Consider the following 10396-nt stretch of genomic DNA (forward strand, 5'->3'; position numbering starts at 1 on the left):
TATTTCTACTCTCTTGTGTCCTTGGATGCACAGAAAGTTTTAATCTTGATGTATTCCAGTATATCTATTTTTCTCTTGTTTTCAGTGTTGCATCTAAGAAATCATTGTCAAATTCAGTGTTACGAATTTGTTTTTTCTTTTCTTTTCTTTTCTTTTTTTTGAGTTGGAGTCTCACTCTGTCGCCCAGACTGGAGTGCAGTAGCACACTCCTGGCCACCGCAGCCTCGACCTGCTGGACTCTGGCGATCCTTCCGCCTCAGCCTTCCACGTAACTGGAACTACAGGCGTGCGCTACCACTCCCAGCTAATTTTTTATTTATTGTAGAGATGAGGTCTCACCAAGTTGCCCAGGTGGGTCTCGAGCCCACGGGCTCAGGCAATCCACTCACCTCAGCCTCCCAAGGTTCAGGATTACAGGCTGTGCCACCGAGCCCGGCTATGAATTATTTTTCTAAGATTTTTATAGTTTTAGGTTTTACATTTAGGTTTTTTATTTATTTTGATATAATTTTTGTATATGATGTAAGGAAATGATTCAGTTTTATTCTTTTTCATGTGAATGTCTAGTTTTTCCAGCACTGTTTGTTGAAAGGACTGTCCTTTTTCCTTTGAATGGTCTTGGCACCCTTTTTGAAAATCGTTTGACCATATGGGAAGATTTATTTTTGGTCCTCTATTCTGTTTCAGTTGTTTACGTTTTGCATTCTTTTTCAAAAAAATGTTTTTTAGTATTTACATTTTAAAGCCAGAATTTCTAATATGGCTGGTAGGAATCAATGCAATAAGGAAGATTGTTAATCACACTATTTAATTTATTTATTTATTTATTTTTGAGTTGGAGTCTCACTCTGTCACCCAGACTGGAGTGCAGTGGACGCTCCTGGCCACTGCAGCTTCGACCTGCTGGGCTCCACCGATCCTTCCGCCTCAACCTTCCAAGTAGCCAGAACTACAGGCATGCGCTACCATGCCCGGCTAATTTTTGATTTATTGTAGAGATGAGGGCTCATCAATTTGCCCAGGTGGGTCTCGAACCCGCGGGCTCAGGCATTCCACTCACCTCAGCCTCCCAAAGGCGCGGGATTACAGGCTGAGCCACTGAGTCCGGCAATCACACTATTTTAAACAGGCGTTCCTGACCACTTTGATGCTGTGGGCCTAGTGTTTAAGGCAGGACCCTGCTATATTTTTTTTTTCTCTAGAGGACCTGTGTGTATAAGACATTTATTTGTAGGAACTGGTTTACATGATGGTAGATTCTGGCAAGTTCAATTCTAGAGAGAGAGAGACAGGGAAGACTTGCAGTGTTGAGTATGAAGCTTTTTTGGAGGGAGGATTTTCTCTTACTCAGGGAATCTCAGTTTGTTTTCTCTTAAGGCTTTCAACTTATGTGATGAGGTCTATCCTCATTATGGAGGGTAATCAGATTTACTCAAAGTTTACTGACTTGAATATTATTCTCATTCAAAAAATACCTTCAAACAACATCCAGGCTGGTGTTCGGCCATATATCTGAGCACCGAATCCAGCCAGGTTGACACATACAATTAAAAATCACACATTCCCCGATTGTCAGCATGACTCCAGTAAGCATCTCTTGAAACCATACTTAATATTCAAATAAAGAATATTCAAGGTCAAACTCCTGCCATCCTTACAACTAAAAATGCACTAAACCTTTCTCCAGAAGAGGGTGCAAAGGGCATGGATGATAGTCACTCCCTTCCTTGTTATCTTGTAACATAAATACTATGATATAAAGTCAATATATCTTATATGGTAATAGAAGGAAAAAAGGAAGAAAAAATGATATTTTATAAATACTCATACCACACTCACATACACAAAATCTGTTGATGAAAAGATGCCAAACTCTGTAAAGTATTTTTAGATGGTTTAGTCTGAACCAAACTTGAGAACCTAGACCCATGACATGTGCCCAGGAGGTTCTGAGAACATGTGCTCACTGAAGTTGAATTGTGACTTGGTTATATACAATTTTAGGGGGGGAGGAGTTACAAAAAATCCATAAATCAATATATGTGAGATTTTCATTGGTCTGGCCCAGAAAGGTAGGTTATTTCCAAGGGGTAGGGAGTCAGGTTGTAGGTCATATTGTAGGTTGTAGGTGGATTTAAGGATTTTTGACTGGAAATTTGTCATTCCTATCTAAGGAATTTTAGAAATTAATAGGGGATTTTCAAAATTTTATAAATCTGAGTTTTGTTGAAATAAGGAGGCAGAAAAAAATGTAGATTAAGTCCTATATGTGACAGATGTCACAGAGAATAGATCAGAGTCTTACAAGATTCCTGGAGTCTGGGAGTCCCCAAGAGAAGTTCTTGCAGGGTCATACAATACTTTGATTTCCTTCTTTATTTGCAATGTGATACAGTGGAGGGTAGGGGCAAAAAAACCTGGAATCTATATGTAAAAATTGTGTATTTATTCTTATATGTTTATTTTATTTATTTATTTATTTATTTTTGAGTTGGAGTCTCACTCTATTGCCCAGACTGGAGTGCAGTGGCACGATCACAGCCACTGCAGCCATGACCTGCTGGACTCCGGCGATCCTTCCGCCTCAGCTTTCCAAGTAGCCGGAATTACAGGTGTGCGTTACCACGCCCGGCTGATTTTTTAATTATTGTAGAGATGAGGTCTCACCAAGTTGCTCAGGCGGGTCTCGAACCTGCATGCTCAGGCAATCCACTCACCTCAGCCTCCCAAAACGCGGGATTACAGGCTGAGCCACCGAGCCCGGCATGTTTATTTATTTATTTATTTTGAGTTGGAGTCTCACTCTGTGCAGTGGCATGCACCTGGGCACCCCAGCCTCAACCTGCTGGGCTCTGGAGATCCTTCTGCCTCAGGCTTCCAAGAAGCCGAAACTACAGGTGCATATTCTTACATGTTTAAACTTCAATCACCTTCAAAGTATTCTTCGTTTGATGCAATACATTTATCAAGATGCTTTTTCTACTACTCAAAACAGTTTTTGGATGTGACAGTTTTGATAACTTTTAGTGCCTCTGCCGTTTATTGTTTCACGTCTTCCATGTTAGCAAAAATGTTTCCCTTTGAAGACTTTTGCCATTGCCATTGGGGGGAACCAAAATAAAAATAAAAATAAAAAATAAAAAAAGGCCACTCTGGACTAGATTGGGTGAACAGGCAGGGTGAGGCACAGGGATCATGCTTAGTGTGGTATGGGCAGGGGCGTTGCCATGCAGGAACCTGTTTGCCACAACTCAGGACATTTTTTCTGCAAATTATGATACAACCTTCTCAAAACTTCCAGATATAAACTTTGGTTAACTGATCCAGAGGAACGAATTCCAAGTGTACTACAGGGGACCTGCCCTTCAAGAGATAATTCTGGTTTTATTTGGGTCCCCCTTGTGTCAGAGTCAGGTTGCAAAACAACTTTTAGTATATAGGGTAATAAAACCCTATCTGAACTGGACACGGTGGCTCACACCTGCAATCCCAGCACTTTGAGAGGCTGAGGCAAGAGGAGTGCCTGAGCCCAGGGGATCAAGACTAACCTGGATAACTTGGCAGGCCGACCTCATCTCTACAATAAATAAAAAAAAAAAATTAACCAGACATGGTGGTACACCTTTAGTTCTAGTAATTGGAAGACTGAGGCAGAAGGATCGCCTAAGATCAGGTATAATCAAGCCTATTAATAAATGAAAAAGGATGCAAATTTCAAGACAATTACAGTTCTGATTTCTATAACTGGTCACTGGTTGCAACTGTTATTTTTATTTAACTTTGTCTACTATCCATTATGTATTCCCATTGTCCTCAGCAATCACCTCAGTTGGTTGGGATTTTTACTGGTTGGGGTGACCCAAACCTTCATTCCCGAAGGATCTGGCCTATTCATAGTCCTGCCTGGACTGGGTTGTTGTAGCTTTTCATTGAGTTTAATCACAGTGCTTGGTAATACTAAGAGACAACCTAATGGATTTCTTGTATTTCATATGTATTCTTTCTTCTTTTGTGGAGTGTAAGTCCAATTTCCTCTTGGTAGTCAGAATCAGTTATAGCAGCTAGCACAGTAACTCACTTATTTGCCTGTTGATTCAAAAACACGAGGAGTCTAAAATAGTTAGCTGGCAGTCTTAACTTCCAGTTTGTTGTAAACGCTATTTTATCTATTGGTGCAAGTATTTCTACTGTTGGAACTAAGACCTCCATGCCAGCAGAATAAGAAGTCATGGGGACAGGAAACAAAAATTTTGCTAATGGGTTAACTAGGGGTAATAGTGAAGGGTGCCACTCTTATTTTTAATTTCTTGGTTTCTTGACCTGTTAATCCTGGCTATGGGAGAAACAGCACCATATATTGGACACTGATTCAGAGAATATATAGGCTCTTGGAGAACCTTATTCAGCCCTGCAGGTATTATCATGTATCTGATGCTATAACTTAGTCTTCAAAAGACTTTTCTGTGCAAAGTGTGGTGGCTCACACTTGTAATTTGCACTTTGGGAGGTGGAGGTGGAAGGATAGCCTGAGCCCAAGAGGCAAGACCAGCCTGTACAACATGGCAAGACCTCACAATAACATAAAAAATGAGCCAGGCATGGTGGGACATGCCTGTAGTTCTAGCTACTTGGAAGGCTGAGCCAGAAGGATCACCTGAGCCCAGCAGGTCCAGGCTGTGGTTGCCATGATGAACTCCAACCTGGACAATGAAGTGAGACATCTTCCCCTCCAAACAACAGCGAAAACACCAAAACAAATGAACAAAAAGAAAAAAACACATCTCCACCATTCTGTTAAATCATCTGCTTCATGATGGTGTGGACCATGTTAAGACCAGTAAATTCTGTGATCATGGGCCTGGTGCTTCGATTTCTTTGCTGTGAAGCAAGTTCTTTGGTCAGCAAGGCTAGTGGAATACTGTGACAGTGAATAAGACATTTTATAAGTTCCTTAATGAAAGTTTTCAAGAAACACTGCATGCAAGGAAGGCAAAACTGTATCCAGAATAATTGTCTCTTCTAGTAAGAACAAATTGCTGTGCTTCCTGTGATGGAAGTGGTTCAGTATAAGCAATCTGCCGTCAGGTAGATGACTGTACCCTAAGGAATGGTACAATATTTGGGACCCTGTTGGTCTCTGCTGCTGGTAGCTGTTAGATTGAACACTCAGGGGTGATTATAGCTAGGTTCACCTTGGTGAGTATAAGTCCATGTGACTGATCCCATACATAACCTCCATCACTGCCACCATGGCCATTTTGTTTATAAGCCCATTGCATAACGATTGAGATGACTGTGGAAAGAGGCTAAGTGGTATCCACAGAGGAGATCATAATACTTACTTGATTATTAAAATCCTCCTCTGCTGATATTTCACTTTTTTGGATGATTCAGAGAGGTTTACCCATATACCTCTTCCCTAGGTTTCCTTATCACCAATTTCTTAATCATATTCCTTCTGTATCCTTGACTATAGATCCTGAAATTTGAACTTCATATATTTTTTACATGTTACAAAATAAAACGTTCTTTTAATTAACCCCCCGACCCTCTACTTACCACATAAAAATGTACAAGCAGCCAGGTGAAGTGGAGTGTACCTGTGAGTCCCAGCTACTTGGGAGGTTGAGGCACGAGGATGGCTCAAGCCTGAGAGTTCTAGGCTGTAGTGTGCAGTGACTGTACCTGTGAATAGCCACTGCACTCTATCCTGGGCAAGAGAGAGACCCCCATCTCTTAAAAAAATGTACAGGCAGCAGGTGGGATTAGGCATAGACTGCTGACTCTCAAGGGCTCTCTTGCTTCAAATGTGGACACTGAGAATGTGTATAAAGGCTGTAGGTGAAGAGCTTCTTCTTTTGTTACTTTTGTTCCAGTTTGCACATTCTTAAGAGTATGTACTTTCCTTTTCATGCTTAGCCTTTTCCTGGGATTTTCCAAGAAGGCTGCTATTGGGATAGTCTTCCTCCAGCTGTACTGGGGATACAGAGAGATTTCTCTCTCCTGGTCAGGTTGTGCTGTGCCCACTTTCTTGTGGGACAGACTGTGCATGTATGGAAAAGGCTGGAACCTCTTAGCAGCCCTTGTTACCCAGCAGTTTGCGCTAGGAGGCCTTTTGGGGCAGTTCTCAGGTCCCAGTGCTTAATGTTTGTGTCCTGTTCTGTGTTTTCACTCATCTTTCTGTTTGGCTTTAGGTTTATATATTTGCATTTATATAAATCTCTGTGGAATAAAAATGACAATGATGAGAGGCAGCATAGACTAGTGATTAAGAACTGGTGCTTTGCCACCTTGTCACCAAGGGTACATGCATAGTGAACATTTGTATACCTAATACGTAACCCTGAACTGTACCCATATCTTTAAAATAAAGGAAGAAAAAAAAACTGGTGCTTTGGAACCAGAATGCTGGGCATGAGTCCTGGTTCAAACATTTGAGAACTGTGCGACTTTGAGTCCTTTACCTTTCTGGGCCTCAGTTTCCTAATCTGTATAAAGGATGGAAGTGAGAAATAACTCACCTTTGTCAGTTTGTTTTTTTTAAGTGGACTAATGTCAAAGTACCTTAAAAAGTACCTGGTACAAAGTAAGCTGGATATGTATTTGTCCAATAAATATGTGAAAAATGAAGGCAGCTGTTTATATAGAATGAAGATTTCAAACCATCTGGCCTTTATAGTTGTATTACCTTGAACTTCTGCTTCTGAGTTTTTAATTTTGTCATTAAAAGCACTTTAGTCTCTTAAATATAACTTTCAGCATTGTCTGCATTTCACAAACTTTTAAGGTGTAAAGCTGTGTTACTAGCTGGGCGCAGTGGTTCACACCTGTACTCCCAGTACTTTGTGAGGTGGAGGTGAGAGGATTGTCAATAATTAACTGGGCATGGTGGCACGTGCCTATAGTCCCAGCTACTGGAAAGGCTAAGGTGGAAGGATTGCCTGAGCCCTGCAGATCAAGGCTGCGGTAGCAGTGAGCATGCCACTGCACTCCATCCTGGGTGACAGAATGGTTTCCAATTAAAAAAAAAAAACACCTATTTTACTTGTATTGCAAATTATTTGCATTTGGGTTAGTAATATGCATGCATTTTATTTTTATTTAAGTTCTAATTTATTGAAATGCAATTTTCAAAAATATTTTAGTAGGAATGATTTTATTTTAATAGCAGTAGAAACACTTTTTATTTAGGACAAATATATTTAAAAGACTCTTCTGTAAAAGTACTCATAATGGCAGAGAATAATGGATTAGGGCTTATGTACTGCTCACACAAACAAAATTTCATATTTTATTTTATTATTATTTTTTTGAGTCAGAGTCTCACTCTGTTGCCCAGACTGGAGTGCAGTGGCTGCTCCCGGCCACCGCAGCCTCGACCTGCTGGGCTCCAATGATCCTTCCGCCTCAGCCTTCCAAGTAGCTGGAACTACAGGCACGTGCTACCATGCCCGGCTAATTTTTGATTTGTTGTGGAGATGAGATCTCGCCAAGTTGCACAGGTGGATCTTGAATTCGCAGGCTGAGGTAATTCACTCACCTCAGCCTCCCAAAGCATGTGATTGCAGATTGAGCCACCGAGTCCGGCCTGAAAATTTTTTATCCAAGCATCACATCTTATTTCCATGCCTCTGCTGACTTTTCATACTTTTCTCAAGCTAAGGTAACATATAGACTATAAAGCAATTTTTATGAGTCACAAGACTTCTACTTCTCAGGAAGTTGGGGAAAAAGATCTCAATTTACCACTCACTTTTCTAATAGAATTTCTTTTTTTGAGTTGGACTCTCGCTCCGTCTCCCTGGGTGGAGTGCAGTAGCACATTCATGGCCACCCCAGTGTCGACCTGCTGTGCTCAGGCAATCCTTCTACCTCAGCCTTCCAAGTAGCCAAAACTATAGGCATGTGCTACATGCCTGGCTAATGTTTTTGATTATTGTAGAGATGAGGTCTCACCAAGTTGCCCAGGCTGGTCTCAAACCCGTGGGCTCAGGCAATCCTCTCACCTCCTAAAGTGCTGGGATTACAGGCTTGAGCCACTGCACCCAGCCTAGAATTTCTTAATGTTGTGTCAGTGTTTCACAGTGTAACCTAAAACTCAAAGTGAAGATCTGCCTTTAAAATTAAACAAAATGGTCAGGCTCGGTGGCTCAGCCTTGTAATCCTAGAACTTTGGGAGGCCAAGGTGAGTGGATTGTGTGAGCCTGCAGATTTGAGACCAGCCTAGTCAACTTGGCGAGACTTTGTCTCTACAATAAAATAAAAAATTACCCAGGCATGATAGCACCCACCTGTAGTTTCAACTACTTGGAAGGCTGAGGCAGAAGGATCCCTGGAGTTGGTCAATGCTAGGGTGGCCATGATTGTGGCACTGAACTCCAGCCTGGGCCACAGAGTGAGACTCTAACTAAAAAAAAAAAAAAAAAAAAATTAGAACAAACTTTCTATTTGCTCCTTCCTCCCCTCAAAGTTTTCCCCAGGGATTGACATATTTACTTCAAAAGTTTCCAAGTCTGTATATTTGAAATCATCACTATATATTTGGATTGTTTCAAAAAAGCAAACAAATTCAAAGTGATTATGCAGATTTTACTCAAGTAGCAGAATTTCTGGGGAGAAACCTGAAGACTTTGTGCTCAGAATCTAACCATTTTCTCTTGGCATCTCAGTGTCTTCCACTGTTTGTCAACCTGGCTCACACTTTTCCTAATGGTTGACCTGGGGGTGGGCTCCATTGCAAGGAAGAAGGGAGCCTGTTGTTTTTTTCTTTCTTTACCTGCTGGAGGAATATCAGGGCCAAAGTGGGGAGTCCTACATGCTGTGTAGGATTAGTGAGGCAAGACCAAAAGCTAGGGAGGACCACCCATGTGGTGAGACCAGCAGCAGGGACAAGGAAGGGAGGCCCCAAAGAGCAAATACGTCATAATGTCTGAGCGTCCTTGCACTGTTTTCCTTGAAATTTTATCTTCCTTACTGATGTTTGTGAGTTTCTGATGTAGTGCATAGATATTCACTATCTAAGTACATAGCAAATGTGTTTTCATTTCTCTTTTAACCTTATTTATTGTGTTCTTTTGCCAGACAAGCTTCCTTGAACAACTTTATCAGTACCATATGCTTGTTTAGTTGCTATAGTTTATATATTCAAATGACAACAAATAAAAATGACAAATTATTCACTAGAAAGTCTTTTTTTTACCCTTGTCCGCCAGCCTTCTTTTTGAAGTCAGGACATTGCTGTCCATTGTGGTTATGTTCCATTTTGTTTTTGTGTTCCTCTATTAATTATTTTTATTTCATAACAGTTTTATATTTACAGATTTACTTCAAAGATAGTGTGGAGAGTTCCATATACCTCATACATGTTTCCTCCTATTATCAACATCTTACATTGAAATGGTACATTTATTAATTAATGTGCCAATATTGGTAAATTTTTATTAATTAAGGCTTGTACTTTATTCAGATGTCTTAAGCTTCTGTAAGATGTCCATTTCCTGTTTCAGGATATCACAGTGCATTTAGTACTCATGTGTTTCAAGACTCTTCTTGGTTATGACAGTTTCTCAGACTTGGCTTTTATTTATTTATTTATTGAGTTGGAATCTCACTCTGTTGCCCAGGCTGGAGTGCAGTGGCATGCTCACAGTCACTGCAGCCTCAAACTGCTGGGCTCAGGGAATCCTCCCTCCTCAGCCTTCCAGGTAGCTGCAACCACAGGCATGTGCCACTGCACCAGTCTAATTTATTTAATTATTTATTTATTGTAGAGATGAGGTCTCACCATGTTGCTCAGGCTGGTCTTGAACCCCTGAGCTCAGGTAATCCTCTTGTCTCCGCCTCCCAAAGTGATGGGATTACAGGTGTGAGTCAGTGTGCCTGGTTTAGACTTGGTTTTTGATGACCTTGATAATTTTGGGGATACTGAGGTTTGTAGAATGTCCCTGAATTAGATATATATATATATATATATTTTGAGTTGGAGTCTTGCTCTGTCGCCCAGACTGGAGTGCAGTGGCACACTCCCGGCCACAGCAGCCTCGACCTACTGGGCTTCAGCGATCCTTCCGCCTCAGCCTTCCAAGGAGCTGGAACTATAGTTGTGCACTACCATGCCAGGCTAATTTTTTGATTTTTTTATTGTAGAGATGAGGTCTTGCCAAGTTGCCCAGGCGGGTCTTGAACCCACAGGCTCAGGCAATTCACTCACCTCAGCCTCCCAAAGGCGTGGGATTACAGGCTGAGCCACCAAGCCTAGGTTTTTTTTTTTTTCTTTTTTTTTTTTTGTCTGTTTGGTTTTTTTTTGAGTTGGAGTCTCACTGTCTCCCAGACTGGAGTGCAGTGGCCGCTCCCGGCCACCGCAGCCTCAACCTGCTGGACTTCAGTGATCCTTCCT

The 10396-nt window shown here is 41.2% G+C and overlaps 1 protein-coding gene across 1 annotated transcript in view; it reads left to right on the forward strand.

Moving 5' to 3' along the window:
• Positions 1-2672: 2672 nt before the first annotated feature.
• Positions 2673-10396, forward strand: part of SNURF (SNRPN upstream reading frame) — a 31551-nt gene continuing 23827 nt past the window's right edge. Inside the window, exon 1 of the mRNA XM_021715768.1 lies at positions 2673-2683. The gene's annotated coding sequence lies outside the window, so the exon portion shown is untranslated. The remainder of the gene's footprint in view (positions 2684-10396) is intronic.

This window comes from Carlito syrichta, unplaced genomic scaffold (assembly GCF_000164805.1).
Source record: "Carlito syrichta isolate Samal-C Ts95f unplaced genomic scaffold, Tarsius_syrichta-2.0.1 Scaffold307536, whole genome shotgun sequence".
NCBI classification, from domain to species: domain Eukaryota; kingdom Metazoa; phylum Chordata; class Mammalia; order Primates; family Tarsiidae; genus Carlito; species Carlito syrichta.